Genomic DNA, 16,174 nt, shown 5'->3' on the forward strand with positions numbered 1-16,174 from the left:
TTAGCCAGTTTTTCGTAGGGTGGAATGTAGAAAGCAGCCAGCGAGCCATGATCATGAAAGGGAAAAGAACTTAGTAAAATTCTGCATAGCTGGAAGCCTTCAGTAGCATCAGTAGCACAGAGTATGTAGAAAGAAGCTTCGGTGTTTTAAAAACAAGTGCAAGAAAAAGGGAAGTTTATTATAAAAGTATGCATAAGAAATTCATCTTACAGCACATTGCAAAGCCTTGAAAAGAGGACCTAAAAGATTAGGCCCAGCAGAGATATGAACAGTGAGATCTTTAATAGATTAAGAGTGAAAGGACTAAGTTTCATATGTTGGAACAAATGGTCATATTGGTGCATATATTGAAACAAATGGGTCAGCTTTGAGAAAATGGCCAAGTTTTTGACAGTAATGAACAAAGGAGAATGTCTCATATAAGTGGGAAAGTTTGGACAATTTCTATTCAAGAATTTTACAAGAACTGGCTGAGAACTTTTCTGAACTCCCTCCTTTTGGAGGGAGTCACTTTTGGTTCTGGGTTTTTGTTTTTCTTCAGCAGCTGTCGGAATGTAGGGGAAAACCTGAGAGGAAAGAAAGATGAAAATCTTTTAGGATTGTGCCAATATTTAAAACAGGTAGGTAAGGTGAAAGTTATTACATGGGTGCTTGTCTCTGAATCTTAAAGAACACATTCATATATCTTTCACCAGGCTGAAGAGAGTGTATCTGTATTGCACAGTGCAGCTCTTGGCTGAGATAATATCTTGGTTTCAGGAACAATACAGCTGTATCAGTGCAGCCTCTGCCCTATTTTAATTAGCCTGGGCATACCACTGTGCTGATGCAGCTGAACTGTTCCCAGTTCTGGAGCTGGTTCAGTTGGAGTAATGTCAGGTATTGTAGCATATTTTGGTATTGCACCATAAAGACATAAAGGATAGAATCCATATGTCTGGCCATGCAGTATAGTGCTCAGGGAAGGAGTCATACTTGCACCAATGAAGAAAACTTTCAATTAGAACGACAGGCAACAACACAATATAAGTCTCACTATTCTTCCAGCAGGGTAATTTTTAATTGCCTTCAGCAATCATGCACTTGCAGTGTTACAAACAATGATATGTGAGCATTCATGTAAAATATGGTTCAGATGTTGCCACTATATCATGTATTACTTTGCACAAGATTTCTTAGTGCGGTTGAAGTCAACAAGGCAGTGCCAGCCTTAATGATTTATGCACACAGAACAAAAAGGAAAAATAGGTTGAGAGAAAACTCTTGATTAGAAAGGCAAAGAAAAATAAGGGAGACATAAAAAATCACCACATAATCTGGTATGTGGTCTGTTGGAGAACAGAGAATGGGATCTCTCATCTGTGTATCATTTTGTTTTTCTTTTCTGCAGCTGGGTCTCTGCTGGATGTCTTAGAGTCTTATGGTATTTCTTCCACAGTAAGTGCCATGGAAGCTATTATCCTAATTGCACAGATAATTTGTTCAACCCACAGGCTAGTACTTGGACTTGACTTTCCCCACTGCCAACTTTTTGTTTTCTCCCAACAGATTTTCTTCCTTGTTTAGTGCCACACACCTCATCTTTCTCTTTTCCTCCCTGCTGTGAAAGTATGTTTCTTTTCTACTCTCTCTAAAGCTCCTCTTGCCTGAGAAGAGGATTTGAGGTCCTGTAGAACCATCCATAGGCTGCTCATAAAGGGGAAGACAGCATTTGCAGGTTCTGCTCGCTGCCTGGGGCAGTACCCCCCCACAAGGTTCCCCAGTAAAGCCCTGCTAGCTGAGAAGTATTGTTGATTATTTCCACAGGAGTGGATATATGGCTTCTACTCCTCAAAGGCAGCACTTCCTGCTCCAGTGTATCCTTGTGATGCCCAGTAAATCAACTCACCATGTCGTGGCTCAGGCTTTGGCATCTCTGGGGCAGCTCTGTCTGAGTTGTGCTCAGGTGTCAGCTGGCACAGGGGAACCCCCTGGATCTTCACGTGCATTTTCCCCATTTCAAAGGACATCAGTGCCCTCACTTGAATTTATTTATTTGCTTTTGTCACTAAAATGACAAGCAGATAAAATTCATGGGAGCGCAGACTAGAGGTAAGCCCACCTGGGCACAACGACTGATCCTCCCTCCAAAGCAGAACAGAGATTAAAGACTCCTATCATCTCCTCAATATTCAAGAACTTTCATCCCTAGTTACAAAACATACCTTCAATGTCCCTGAATGTGCATGTAAGATCTTAAGAACAAAGGAGAGGGAAGAAAGAATGAGAAAGAAAAAATACCGTCTGTATCTATGGCTCCTGCAATGAAAGGGGAAGAGGGAGGTAACGTATTAAAGGAAGCCCGAGACCATTTCATGGTGGCAGCAAGGTTTTCTTTCCCAAGCTAACACCCAATCTGCTTTACCACGAGATTAAGGAAGAAAGAAATACAATCTGCATGATTAGTTCCAGAATTTGCAGAGAGATGCTTAGCTCTGCTCTCATAGAAAAGCTTTTGTGTCTTTGCGTGTGCTTTTTAAAGTCTTTGGCAACCTCCCATCCCTACAAATATACTGACTGCACACATACGTGTCATATTAGAAACTTATATTGTCCTTTACCTTCCCTCATCACGTCAGCAGTATCAGCTTCTGGAAGTAATTTGATGTCCTCTTTCTCCATTCCTATTGTAACAAACCAATCCTTCTCAGCTATTTTTGTAATCTTTTGGGTGTAATATTTCTAACTCTTACCATTTGAAAGTTTTGTGTTTTGTTGCTTTGTGTTCGTGGTGGTGGTTTGTTTTTTTTTTTTTTTTTTTTTTTTTTTTTTTTTTTTTTTTTAAATTTTGGTTTCTAGAATCCTGTAGGTTTCATTTGAAAATGAATTTGCCCTCAGGATTATGGACAAAAGTGGAAGCAAAATTGAAAAAAGAATTGCACAGCTGGTATTTTTCTATCTTCTGATTTTTAGAACTGCCTAATGAATTTTGGACTTTTGAATGCATAGGGCTGGTGCCTAAGCTTCAGTCCCTGTTGAACTGAGGGTACATGCTCTTCACATGTTGAAACTCTGGCACTTCCTAGGCAAGAAACCTTTTCTCCAGAGGTAGCTGTTTCTCTAGTTCAGGAAGGAACAAATGCTGGGCAACAGAAGATCCAGCTGAAGGAAGAGAGGGGTTTTCTTTTCCCCCAATAATTGTATTTGGATTTTTGTTTATCAATTTTCTGCCTGTGATTTTTTGCTCCCTCAACCATTACCCTCTCTGCCTTTGCACTGCAAAAGACTTACACAGAGAAGACATGAGTTTTCACTTATTACACAGGGATACTCCATTTCTGCAATTTAGATTTTAACCTCACTGGATCAAAAAGGAACTTACTCCTGATTTAAATCTTTACAAAGTAGGAACGAATTGGGTTTCTGACAGCCTGTTTCTCCTGAGGTTTTTTTTGACATGTAATGTCTTGTTACAGCTCTGTAGGCAGAGCCCCGGGTCTCTCGGCACAAACTGCTGGTTTATCTGTCCTGTGGACACCTCTGCACTGCCAAGTCTCAGCTCTAAGCCAGTTCCCAGTACACACACTGTACTATGCAGCCCAGTACATATGCACAGTTGAAGTAAAATAAGACTTTTCGTGCATTCTCTGCACGTATTGTGTATCTCTGTTTCATACAGCTCTGGTAGAAGCTATTCCAAAAATGAAGGTGCTAAAAATATCACGGCTTCAGAACTGAAATAGCAACCACATACTACAGCTTTTTTTCCCACGAGGTATATGTCCTTCTTATCAAGAAATGTTAATAAGACTCTGTACACACCCACATAACAAACAAAACAGTATCCCACTTCTTTTTTATAAGATATTTTTTAACAGCATGTACACAGACATTTGGCTAATAATCATTGGAAGACATGGCACAACACTGCCCCAGTTCTTGCATTTAGACTCAAAAAGAGTCTTTCTTTTTTCTTTACTTTCATAAATTAAATACACAATATGCCCCTTTTGGAAAATGCACACCACATTTCCAACATTTAGTCATAATGAAAACCAGAAGGCCATAGTCTGGCTGCTCTGGAGCTTGTGTGCACTGCAGAGAGGAGGAATAAGGTCCATTTCCTCTGTTTGTGTGTCTCTTGTGAATGAAATGATGTCTGCAAAATGGTGGGGTCAAGAGGCTGCAAGATCCATGTCCTGAGATTCAGCCCTGCAAGCCTGGGACTGTGGAGGGTCTGTGCTCATGCTTCAGTTCTGATTGACATCAGGACTTGGGGGAAGAAAAAACAGGGGAAAAATTTTGTAAGAGCAAAAGCAGATTCTAAAAGCTCTGGATTGGAGAAGTAGGAAGCGTCTCTCTCATCTCACATGTATGTGTGTGTCAGGATCCTCAGGAGCACATTTTGGCACCAGAGCCAACTGCTCCAGAGGCAATGGGCATGATGAAGACAGTGCTGGCAGAGATCTGGGACAGCTCACCACAGATGAGCAGTGAGTGGGCTGCCAGGGAAGTTCAGGAGAGCCCTGGCACTGCTGGAACTCAGGCAGAGGGGAGTCATGGAACCATGGGCTCCTCACCGACCTCCCAACTCCCCAGGTGCCTGGGGACCAGCAGCACTTCCATAGGCAGCTATGGGAATGTGGATCTCCTGCCTGCAGCACAACTCACCCATGAAACAGCAAGGAAGTGGCCGCTATGGTCCACAGAAAATTGGACAGGAATACAGCACACTCTTAGCTAATACACCTAAAAGTCTGCTGAAGGCATTGGAGGCAGCCAAATACTTTTCTCCCTCTGTAAATACATATGATTTCCCTGTGTCTGTGCAGGACACTGCTGGGTAAGAACAGCCACAAACCGTACTAAGATGTGCTTTCCAAACAGTAAACAAAATTGCCTTGTTTATATTCACATGCTTTTAGGATCTTCTTTCTGAAAAAAATAATCTGAAAAGTTTCTTCTCAAAACTGCTCATCTTGAAAGAAAAATGTTGTAGAAATTCATAAAGGGATGATGTGGAGGTTTGTAACTGAAGAATTGCAGAGAATAAGGGGTAGTCTGAGACAAAAGTGTCCCAGGAAGGGATTACTGGCTCAGGAGCCAGGTGCCAGGCTGGCATTACTAAAAAGATTCCAGGAGCTGGTGCTCTGGTGTCCCTCTTTTACCTGGGGTCTGCCTGTGCAGAAATCCACCTCCTGCACATGCAGTGAACTGACAGCATGACTGTGTGGAAGAGTGGCTGAGCCAGAAATAAATTCTGCTGCCTCTCAGGGACACCATCAGCCCTTTCAGGCTGCAAATAACACTGTTAAAGAACATGACTGACAAGGGAAGAATCTCATGGTGAGGGAAGGATTTGTTGCCTCCTCTGTGTAACAAATGGAAAACTATAAGGAGAAGAGAGCACTAAATTATGTCTGCAATTTGCTTGGAGACATGGAAAGTCAAAGGGAATGAGCAGTTGACAAGCAGAGCACAGGAAAAAGAAAACACTCCTGTGCTAAACACATTACACAGCTCTCCAAGGGCTCACAGGAGAGAACACTGGAAACTCCGAAGGATGCCAGCATGAAGTGAGCAGAACAGAAGTTCATTTTTTAGGAAGTTCCTCAAATTCAAACATTGAACTTTACAAAATAATGAAGAGACAATTAAAAGACCACTAAAAGAAAGAAATAATTCCAAGAATTTTATCCATTTGATCAGAAAACATAAATTAATGGTGGGACTGGTTCATCCAGACCTAAACTCCAGATCACATTGTTTAAATAATAACTGTGGTTACTCTGCTAGCATATGAATAGTTCTTGCAAAATATTTTCTTCATAGATAAATAGAACAATCCATACATTCACAGTCTATGAGGGAAATGAGAATTACATTGGAAGTACAAATAAACACATAGCTTTGGTTTGGCACTACGTGCTGCTGAAATACACTCAGGTTTGTGTGCACCAGAGGTGGATCCAGATTCCGGTAATTTTTAATGCTACTTGAAGCTAACTGGCAAGGCAGATCGATGGTGTTGTTCCCATCTATTTGCCCATTTGGAGTAAGCACAAGGGATCTATTGTTCAGCCACAGTTCCTGCAGTGGTTTAGGAATAAAGCTCAGGTTGCTGTCAGGGTGGTTGTTGCAGGGAATCCATTGACGTGATTAAGGCATTACAATGGCAAAAGAGGAAAAGAGATTTTTATCTGTCCATTATCTCCCCAGCTTTTTCTGCCAGATAACATTCTTTTCTGCCAGGTAACATTTTGTGTATTCCAGGTAACATTATCTGTTTCTCTCTTTATAACTCTATAGCACCATTTTAATCACAGATAGACCTGCCTTAATGTGAGAATAAGGATAACATCTATATTTTGGAGGATTTGGAAGTCATATTTAAAAAGAAAACTTTAGGAATGGGAGCTTTAGGAAAATGTTAAATAGTTAAGATATGGCCAAATGAATAGTTGTTATTACATCTAGACAGAAGACTGAAAAATATTTATGGAGATTTCAGACTTGTAGCCTGACTACAAAGGGAGGATACGGACAGTAATGGAGAATGTGAATTTATAGAGCACCAATTATCCAGCACTAGCTCTCTGCCCAGACACCCCTAATGCATAATGGATATGGCATACCTTATTCCAATTTTAAAGTAAAAGCTGCAGCTTTCCTATGAAGACCTAAATCCAAGGCTTTGCCCTCCATGACAGAGAGATGAGGAGAAGAGGGAAGAGGCAGTTTGCAGAGAAATGCCTGTTTCTAAGCTGTTATCACACCCTGTGTCCTAGATGAGAGCAAGGGCTCACAGCAGGTCCTGAGGAGGGTTCAGTATGATGCAGTGAAGAGAAAGGACTGGATAATGTGAACTGGTGGGAACACAGAGCTCTAGGATATGGAAGGCAGTAATTTTTCCAGAGAGATGTAAAACTTCAAAACTCCTTAATTCAGTGCAGAATTCACCCAGAAATAGTTTTCAGCAATCATACGTGCCTTCTTCATGGAAATCCTGTTCTAATTCAACCCTATTCCAAATAAAAAATTATCCCACTAAAACCAAACTCTACGTGGTTTAAAAATACATCTTATAGTTCTTGGTGAGGAATAAATTCCAGTTTTGAAAGAAGACAGAAAAACCTGACTTGACAGCCAACACAGAGAGAAGAGCATTCTTCCTCCCAAAATAATAACACCCAAAAGACTGCAGAGATTTCTGTGAATATTAATGTAAATAAACAGGTACTGAAAATTTATACCTGCTATTTATTTGTGAGTTCAATCATTACAGGAAGGAAGGAAGGAAGGAAGGAAGGAAGGAAGGAAGGAAGGAAGGAAGGAAGGAAGGAAGGAAGGAGAAAAAACTTTAAAGTTCCATGGTATCATTTTAATCCTATACTACTTATCCTACCAACTATAGGTAGAACAGTAATGGTAAATAGAATCTTGCAAGCAAGTTTGAAGAGGGTGAATAAATGTGTTCATTTATTCAAAAAATGAGAGGGCGTAGGCTGAGTCACAGTGGCTTTTCAGTAGAGGTAAACACCTAGAGAAATAAATTAAACACAGATTAGGAGGTGCATGTTAAAATCTTACTCTGATGTTTTTTTCTTATATTCACAGCACTTAGTGCCTGAAACATGAAACTCCAACCGTATTTACTAAGACTCAGATTCAGATCATTTTGACAATTGATGGCCATCCCAGCATTGTCTTGGCAGACTGAGAAAAAGGAAAAACAAGAATCTCTTTTAGAAAATAATAGGGAAATATTAGTCATTTCATACAAAAGGATATAATTATATAAATTTAATTAAATTCCATTTCTTTGCAATCATCGGCATTAACACTTACATAAAATTGAAGTTTTGTTATTAACTTAAAAAAAATAAGGATTTCATCCTTAATTATATTTTTCAAGGGCAATTTTAGGGCCTAATGCAGAACCCTTTGAAGGTAACAACAAAAGACTGTGGTTGATGTCATTGGATTTAGTGAGAGCAGGTGGTAATTTAACAATGCATAAAGGACCTACAGAAAACACAGAAGGATATTTTTCAGATCTTCTAGAATGTCTGTGTCAAATTATGTACAGTATATTGGTTATTGAGACATATATCAGTAAGTGTGAGTAAAAGGAGTGTTTTAAAGTTCGAGCCTTTTGCTTCTGGAGCAAGTGAAGTTTTGCCTCCCATTTTTATTGGAAGCTGTCCTAGACCTTTATAAAGCCGCAAAGCAGAGAAAATAATGAAGCATTTGTTAAACTGTAATGCTGAGGCAAGTTTCTTCATGAAAATTATTCATGTGTGCTAGACACAGTCCTTGCTTCTTTTTTACTTAGTTTATTGCAAAATATGCTTATCTCAAACAATTATTGATCAACAATATCAAGCCACATTCCATTAAATGCTCACCTGATAGTTTTAATTGGTTCAAGAAAGGCTGGCAAAACACATTCATGGGTGTAAGGTGTGGAATCAGATTTGGTGTCTTTGCTTTTCTTCCTCTTACTATGCAAATGTGTCCTTCTCAAGGAGGTGATGAAGAGCCACATGTATTTATTCCAAATAAGATCCAGACTCAAGGGCTGCACTCCTGCAGCCAGCCTGTAGTGCTTTCTCACACCAGATGTCCCTGACTTCCCTGGGAGTCCCTCAGGCAAGGCCATGGATGGTGTCCATATCAATCACAATTCTTCCTCATAAGGCAATGTTGGTAGGGTGAAACTGATAAATAACAGGTGGTCAGTGCACAGGAATGCAGGCACATAACCAAGGCTCTATAGGGTTAAAACATTGGGATTTTGCCGGCAGCTGTCCACAATAAATATGCATAAGTTCATTTTTTGCTTAGTTATGGATTCATCCACCTGTTTTCCTAAGAGTGCCAGACATTTTGAACTCTAATTATTACCAGGTCTTATCCAAAGTCCATTTCAGTTAACACAAAAGAAGTTGTCACTGATCTTGGGGAGCAGGGATCAAGCCATATGGAACAGTTTCATTCCCATATTTATATTACAGATTCAAATTTTTGACTTTACATTTGTTCTTTCTGCAAAAGACTTTAAAAATTCTGTGCTGTTCTTATTGCCAGGTAGGTTTTGAAAACAGACCTGTGCTCCTGTTAAATTATTCCTACAGATATTTTTGCAGGACCACAAAATCAGCGGAGGATGCTGCTCTGCTGATGGCTCCCAGCTCAATTCAGCCTCCAGACCTTCCCAAGTCAACTTTAAGGCTCTCTCCAGAGCTGATTCAGCTGCAGCACAACATTGCCCAGATGAAGTGTTGCTGCCACAGAAATGAGCTCCCCAGTAACAATCCTGATGCTTCTCACTTCCTACCTGTTCTCTTTGACTATGATCTTACAAGTATGTGTCTGACAATTTTGCCTCTATTGCCTTGGTTCCCAGGTAAGACTACAGGGCTGGCATCAGTACTTACTTACTTACTTACTTACTGCAGGCATCAGTAAATCCACAGGTGGAATCACAGCCCTCAGAAATATAACCTTATCAGGAAAATACTTGCAATCTGTGAATACTCCAGAAAAGGTCACATCATGATTTAACAAACAAAAAACCCCCAAACCATAAAACAGCAATGGCAAAGATATACCTAGAGAATTCTTGTGGGCAGAATTGAACAGCTCTGTGGATAATCACAAGATGTACAAGCTACCAAGCATTACCAGTTTCCAGTTAGCATTGGGATCAATTTTATAAATCTAGAATTGCATCACACAATATACTGTTATTTAATAATATATTTAATTATGTAAGCCATTATATTGTGCAACCTGGCCTTCTCTGTTCTCCATTTTCCTTCTTAGTGAAACAACCAGTGAAGCAATTTCTTCGACACGGCTAGTCTGAATCACTGTGCCTTACTTAATAGCAAACCCTCTAGTTAATCAACATCAGACTAATCTTTTTTCATGACTGTTTATTACATTGAAGACGTTGGCTAGTCCTGAAACTGGGGCAGTAAAAGTGTGGTTTGCATATTCACTGACACCTCTCTGCACAATTGGGTTCCGGTGTGAGTCACCTGGGATGGAGATGTTTGTCAGCCAGGTTTTGGGAAGTTCGTGGACATGATTAAGTGACGCTGTCTCAAGAGGCTAGTGCACACACAACAAAAAGAAATCAGTCTTCCACTCTTGGCAAGTAAATAGAGAAAGAGTTGGCCTGGACTTTTTTCTTTAATACATCTTCAGTTGTTATTTAAATTTCTTCATTATCATTTTATACTTACATTAGCAGACTAAGCTAAAATATCATGAGTAGTTTTCCTTTCTTCAATATCTTAATTTACATTAGCTGTTAGTTAGACCAACTTATGTGACCTTGCAGTAACAGTCAATGGCTTGGAAATGGAAAAAAAAAAACCCCTCCAAACCAGTCAGGAAGATTATTTCTGCAAATCAATTTACTTTTTAAAGGCTGGAACACAAGGTTTGAAATATCTGCTCTTAAAAATACACTGAGCCACGATGTATCTCCTTGCTGCTGACCACTTTTCATGCGGCACAGTCATGACTGTTTGAAGAAGAAGAGATGGAATCCCCTCACTGGATCTGGATGTAGAGTAGGGGTGTTGCTGAGGGTGCCCCAGGAGAGGCTGAGGAGAGATCAGCTCTTGGTGGTCCAGGCTGGTGTTCACATAATTGATCCCTGCTCTCTCTTTCAAATGCTCTGAAACCAAATCGTAGATCAGATCTATTGTCTTGATAGATGTATTTTTTAAATTAGAAAGTGTGTTAATTTCAGCATAAAAACATTGTGCAGCAGTTTTAGCTTCTGAAAGTTGCTGCAGTTCTGTGGATATCTAATTATTTACTCACTTTTTTCAAGACATCAGCATTTTAGAAAAGACTATATACCCTAGTTAGAGATTTTCATTGGAATGTTATTTTGTTAAAAGACCATGCATGTCACAGAATATTGAATATTAAAACACAAGGCTTAATGCATTGTATATGTATAATATAATTATTCTTGCTATAAAATATTAATACTGTAAAATTGTTTACTAAATTATAAGTATTTTCCAAAGTCCTGAAACTGAGACATCTAATTACAAGAGAATTTCATGTAACAGTTAAAACAATATCCATATCCGCAGGTGTAAAGCAAGTCCAAAAACCTAAGTTGAATGCAAACTGAACAGACCAAAAAGTAATAAAACCACACATATTGGTGAAATATTTCTGCAAGCTGATTTCTTTCTGTGAGTAGAAGCTTGGTAATAGTTGATGAGACACCTGATTTAAAAAAATAAGAACTGCTAGCAAGCAAAAACCGAAATAAATCTTTGCACAAGTATAGAAGCTTTTAATGAACTCTGGGCCCAAATGTCTTTTAGCTTTCTCTGGTATGGCTGAGAAATCGTAAGAGCCATATTTAAGTATTACTCACATTAAACTAATACTCAAAAATAAAAATACAATAATACTTCAGAATAGAATCTCCTGGGAGCTGAATAATTCTTTTCATTGGAGTTTGCTGCGGCAAGTCAGACTGTACTTGCTACTGCTGAGAATTAAAAAAAGGTAATTAGCAAAAACCAGGCAGAGATGCTTAACTGGATGAACAGGATTGCATCTGTGCAGCTCATATGCAATCCAAAAAGACTGCCAAGACAAGATGAAGACAGACTTAAGACTTTGCTTTGTATTTTCCTTGGATATACAAATACAGACACACAAGATTAAAGCTACATTTTTAATAAAGTCCTATAGCTATAATACCTGATGCAAAATCGACTTTAGGAGCCTGGCCCACATCATAAACTTTGGATGAGAAGTTAATAATTGATTTGGCTCTGTATTGAAGACAAAGCCTAATTTCTCAGAAGCATCAGCATAAGCTGTAAAGGGACTTGTAGCTCATGGGAAAAACATGCATTGTAGAAGCATACTGGTTTTACAATAAGTGATGTGCTTCAGGAAGAAAGTTCTGCAAAGAAACATCCCCTTAACTCAATAAAAACATGAAGCATTTCTTCATAGTAACCCTGAGCTTTTTAGTTGGGATTATCCCATGCAATAAATATGGAAAGAATCACCCTTAAAAATGAACTAGTCTTACTAAGCATCGCTAATAATTTATTCTAAAATCTAACACATATATGCAAAGAGAGCTTCGCTTAGCAAACAAATTCCGAATTTTGCAGCAAATTATTTTCCTTGCAGATAAGCATCCAGAATAATTTCAGTGTAAGTGGGTATCAATAAAAAAGACTTCAAGTGTGCTAAGCAAGAATTTATCCTTGTTTTTCCATAACATTTCAAAAGTAATGATCTTAGGAACCTGGAATAGAATAAACTGCAGAGTACTAACACTAGAAGAACTAGTTCTATCTAGTTAATAGTAGTAACATTGCTGCAAATGTGGATGCCAGTATTTTAATGATACATATCTTTGATATGTATCAATAAATTATATTCACATTATAAATTTCATAGTTTAAAATTTCTTTTAACAGTATCTTCAAATAGCTTTAAATAATTTGAATAAAATGGAGTAAAACTAGTTCAACTGAAAATCTTGACTGTTTTGGTACTGTTCTGTGTTTGACATTTCTGTGTGTCCTGAAATATTATGAAAAGATTTTAATATTCAGAAGAGAAAGAAATAAATCATTAAGTATGATTTTTCTAGCAGATGAATTCACTACTCACTGCTGTTGATACTTCATTGTTTCGCATCTGGTGCAGTCATTTTAGAGATGTGCAGAGTCAGTGCAAAACATTACAAAATTAGAATCAGATTTTTCCAAATCCCTTTATGAAGGTGCTCAAAATGTAAGGCAGGAAACTGGGAAGTCACTTCCAGTATCTCATGGATCTCCTTTGGATACTAGGCTAGATTCTAATTTTATTCAACTAAATTCTTCAGAACTGATCCTTTTTATTGTTAATTCACAGTTAAGGGTGAGATATATGGGCCTGAACTCAAGAGTTCAGCCATGTACAGCATGGTTTCTCTGAACAAAATGTAACCAGTGCTAAACAGGGGCAGACTCTCAATTATTCTCCATGGGGGGTTTTCTTAGGCATTTGCTGGAATTCTTACAAGAAGAGTCAGCTCTGTGTGCTTTGCTGGACCTAAGACGCACAAAAATATTTTTAAACTAAATGCAGCTGGTTCTAATCCTCTGATAATTCAATCTACATGCATCCCTAGCTTCAACATGAACCAAGCCATCTGTAAAATGTTAGTTACATTAGAAGGCACAAATCTAGTTTTTGACCAGATCTGAGCCAATCAATAAGTCTTTCCTTCTTTGATCTTTGTATTTTCTGGAATAATGGCAAGAAACCAAACCAAAGTCACCACAAAATCAATCCAAGCCTTAATACACTCTTAAAACTACTAGGAACAGTTTTTTGATAATGGGCTTCACTGCTGGTAGAGTTTCTCTCCTTGAGACATGCATTCCAGTGGTGATTCAAATTTTTCTGCTGAAATGAGAGGATAAACTGTACTTGTAATCATATAGCAAGCAGTAGGAATCTTAAAAAGGTAATTTTATTTTTAAAAATATATATGGCTCTCCTTGACTTGTTTCAGATGAAATCCAGACCAAATTTGTTTAAATAAGCAGTAAAGACAATGCAGGAACTAAATGCAGGAAGAACGCTGAGGAAAAAAACACAGCCAGTTCCAAGTACACTGAAAGAATTTTATTCATATTGTATATTCATGTTACATCCAATAAGCACATTCATGTGCTTATTCCATACTCTCACACTCCAGCTATAAAGTGGTTCCAGTGACATTTACAGATAACAGCTGTATTTAAAAAGCCCAGGGTTGTTTTATTAAAAAGCAATGAATTTGCACGAGAAATGTAATTCTTTTTGTGGAAGTCTCTTTATGCATCAGGCAGTTTTCCTCCATTTGTGAGACACATATTATTGAGCAGGATTTTCACTGCCCCAGATTTATTTATATAACTGAGAGATAGTGGAGTAGGAATGAGCATAAAGCACTGCTGCTGGAGTAGGAATGTATGTTGATTTTTCTTAGTGCAATTGTCCATGCAAGGGAGGGATGAGCAGAGTATGAAACTGGTGTCTGTTCTCCAACTTCTCTGGACCTTGAGGAAAGACAGTAACACTCAAAATGCTCTCAAGTAATTTTTTTGGCTACATACAAAGATTATTCAAATGCAGCTTTTCATTTTCTGCTGAAAACAGCATATTTTTAGCAGAACTCCTCCTATGTATATAAACCCATAAGGCACAGAAATCAAGAAAAAGATTACTAACATGACTCCATGTCTGTTAAAGAGAGGCTGGTCTATTCCTCTAGTTGTCAGGCATAATTAATAAGTTTTCCTCCACATTTTTTTCCTCCCTGTTCCTGCAGTCCTGTATTTTTTTTTGCCATTTCATTAATGCTTTACAATACAGATTTGCAGTCCTCAAAATCAATATTTTTTTTTACTTGACATAAAAAACCAGCTAGAATAATTTAATAGCTCTTCCAAATACCTGCCATTACAATCAAACTTCTATTGCTTCATTTACCTGAAACTCTTATAGTCTACATAGTGATATTTTCATCTGAACTATTAACAAAAGTCTACTACTGCCCAATTCTTTTTGCCTTTTAGACTTATCTGATATCTTTACAGTCTCCTCTCAAACCAGAGCACTGGATGCTCATCCCCTTCTTCCATGTTGGTAAAAGATTTGGGAAGACTCCATTGCTTCATCCACTCTACTGGTGTGGTGTGCCATGGAAATGGCTTTTCACAGTTTTATGGTCAGTGCAGGTAAAACTGGTACTCCCTGCTCTGAAGGATGCTGGAACCTTCCAGCATAGGTAGGAAGGGACATGACAAAAAGAAAATTCAGTTCCGATCTCCTGGGCTTCTGAACATAACCTGAAGCACAAAATAAAGGAGCAATCATAGTGAAATTAGAAAAATATAAGAGATGAGTCAATTCCACCTTTCTTATGCTGCCACCTGTCCTCCCTCTTCCAGCAAGATTCCAGTTTGACAGACTTTTGTAGAAAGAACACTTAAAGTAGATTTTTGGTCTTCATAAATTGTAACAACTGCAACTGCTCACAATGGTTTTCCACATGAAAAAAATGCTGACAACATCTCTAAATCCTTAGATTTGGCAGAGGAAAATAGTACATATAACCAATATAATCTGCTGGTGCATCTTTCATTCAAAACTAAAATGTCATTCCATGTCAGGCATACTTCAACCAAAGCATGCAGAGATGCAAAATGAGAGAGGAAACCTTTAAAAGGCTTACACAGAAATGGAGAGCTGGAACTTTGAGGTTCCATTAGAATGAACTTCTAATGAAGCCATTAGAAATGTTACTGTTTTAATTTGAAATGAACCTTCAGAATATCACAGATGTGAAATGGGACTGGAACAGGTAGTCAGTCTGGCAGGGCAGTCTGAGCCAAACAACCTCTTATACCTCGCAGTAGAAGAGAAGATTGTGAAAGGATTGGCAGAGTAGAGGAGAAAAAAACCATTTAGAAACATTCAGAAATTTCCCCTGAAGAGGACTGAGTTGCCTGTTCTGAAATGTGGTAAAGGAGTATACAGAGCACAAAACACCATTCATAATGTTACAGGAACAGTTAACTTGAGACATTTTTGCCAAATTTGACTCTGTACTGTCCCTGTTTTCCTCAGCTATGAAGCCCTAAAGGAAACTTGCCCTTCATAGTTCAAGTTTTATTTTTTAAAAAATGTTATACCTCTGAAAATATGGAGCTACAGAACTCAATGCCAATGCTTCCTTCAACTACTTGTGGAAATCCTACATCCACAGGTTGCTGTTCAAAGGATGAATTCATGAGCACCTGGATAGTAAATGAAAGTTTTGTCTTCAAAGCCTGTCTCACAACATCAACAATATTAGGTTTTGAATGGCATTTTTCTTCCTCTTTTGAGAAGCATTGCCTTTGCCTGTGACACCATTTATGCATCACATGAATCTCAGGAAGCAATTTCCTCATATCTTGTCTCCAGCCTAAAACATTCTCTGAATGCAGAGTAAACGTTTTTGAAGGACAAACGTCCTAATTCAGCAACACTATATTTAAAACAAAACAAAAAGACCAAGTTGCTCTGGGCACTCACCTTTGCCTCCAGCACCATTTCCCAAGCATTACAAATCCCATAAAAGGACTAAGAATACTTCAGTGCCAGT

Source organism: Zosterops lateralis (genome assembly GCF_965231275.1).
Source record: "Zosterops lateralis genome assembly, chromosome: 3".
Classification (NCBI taxonomy): Eukaryota; Metazoa; Chordata; class Aves; order Passeriformes; family Zosteropidae; genus Zosterops; species Zosterops lateralis.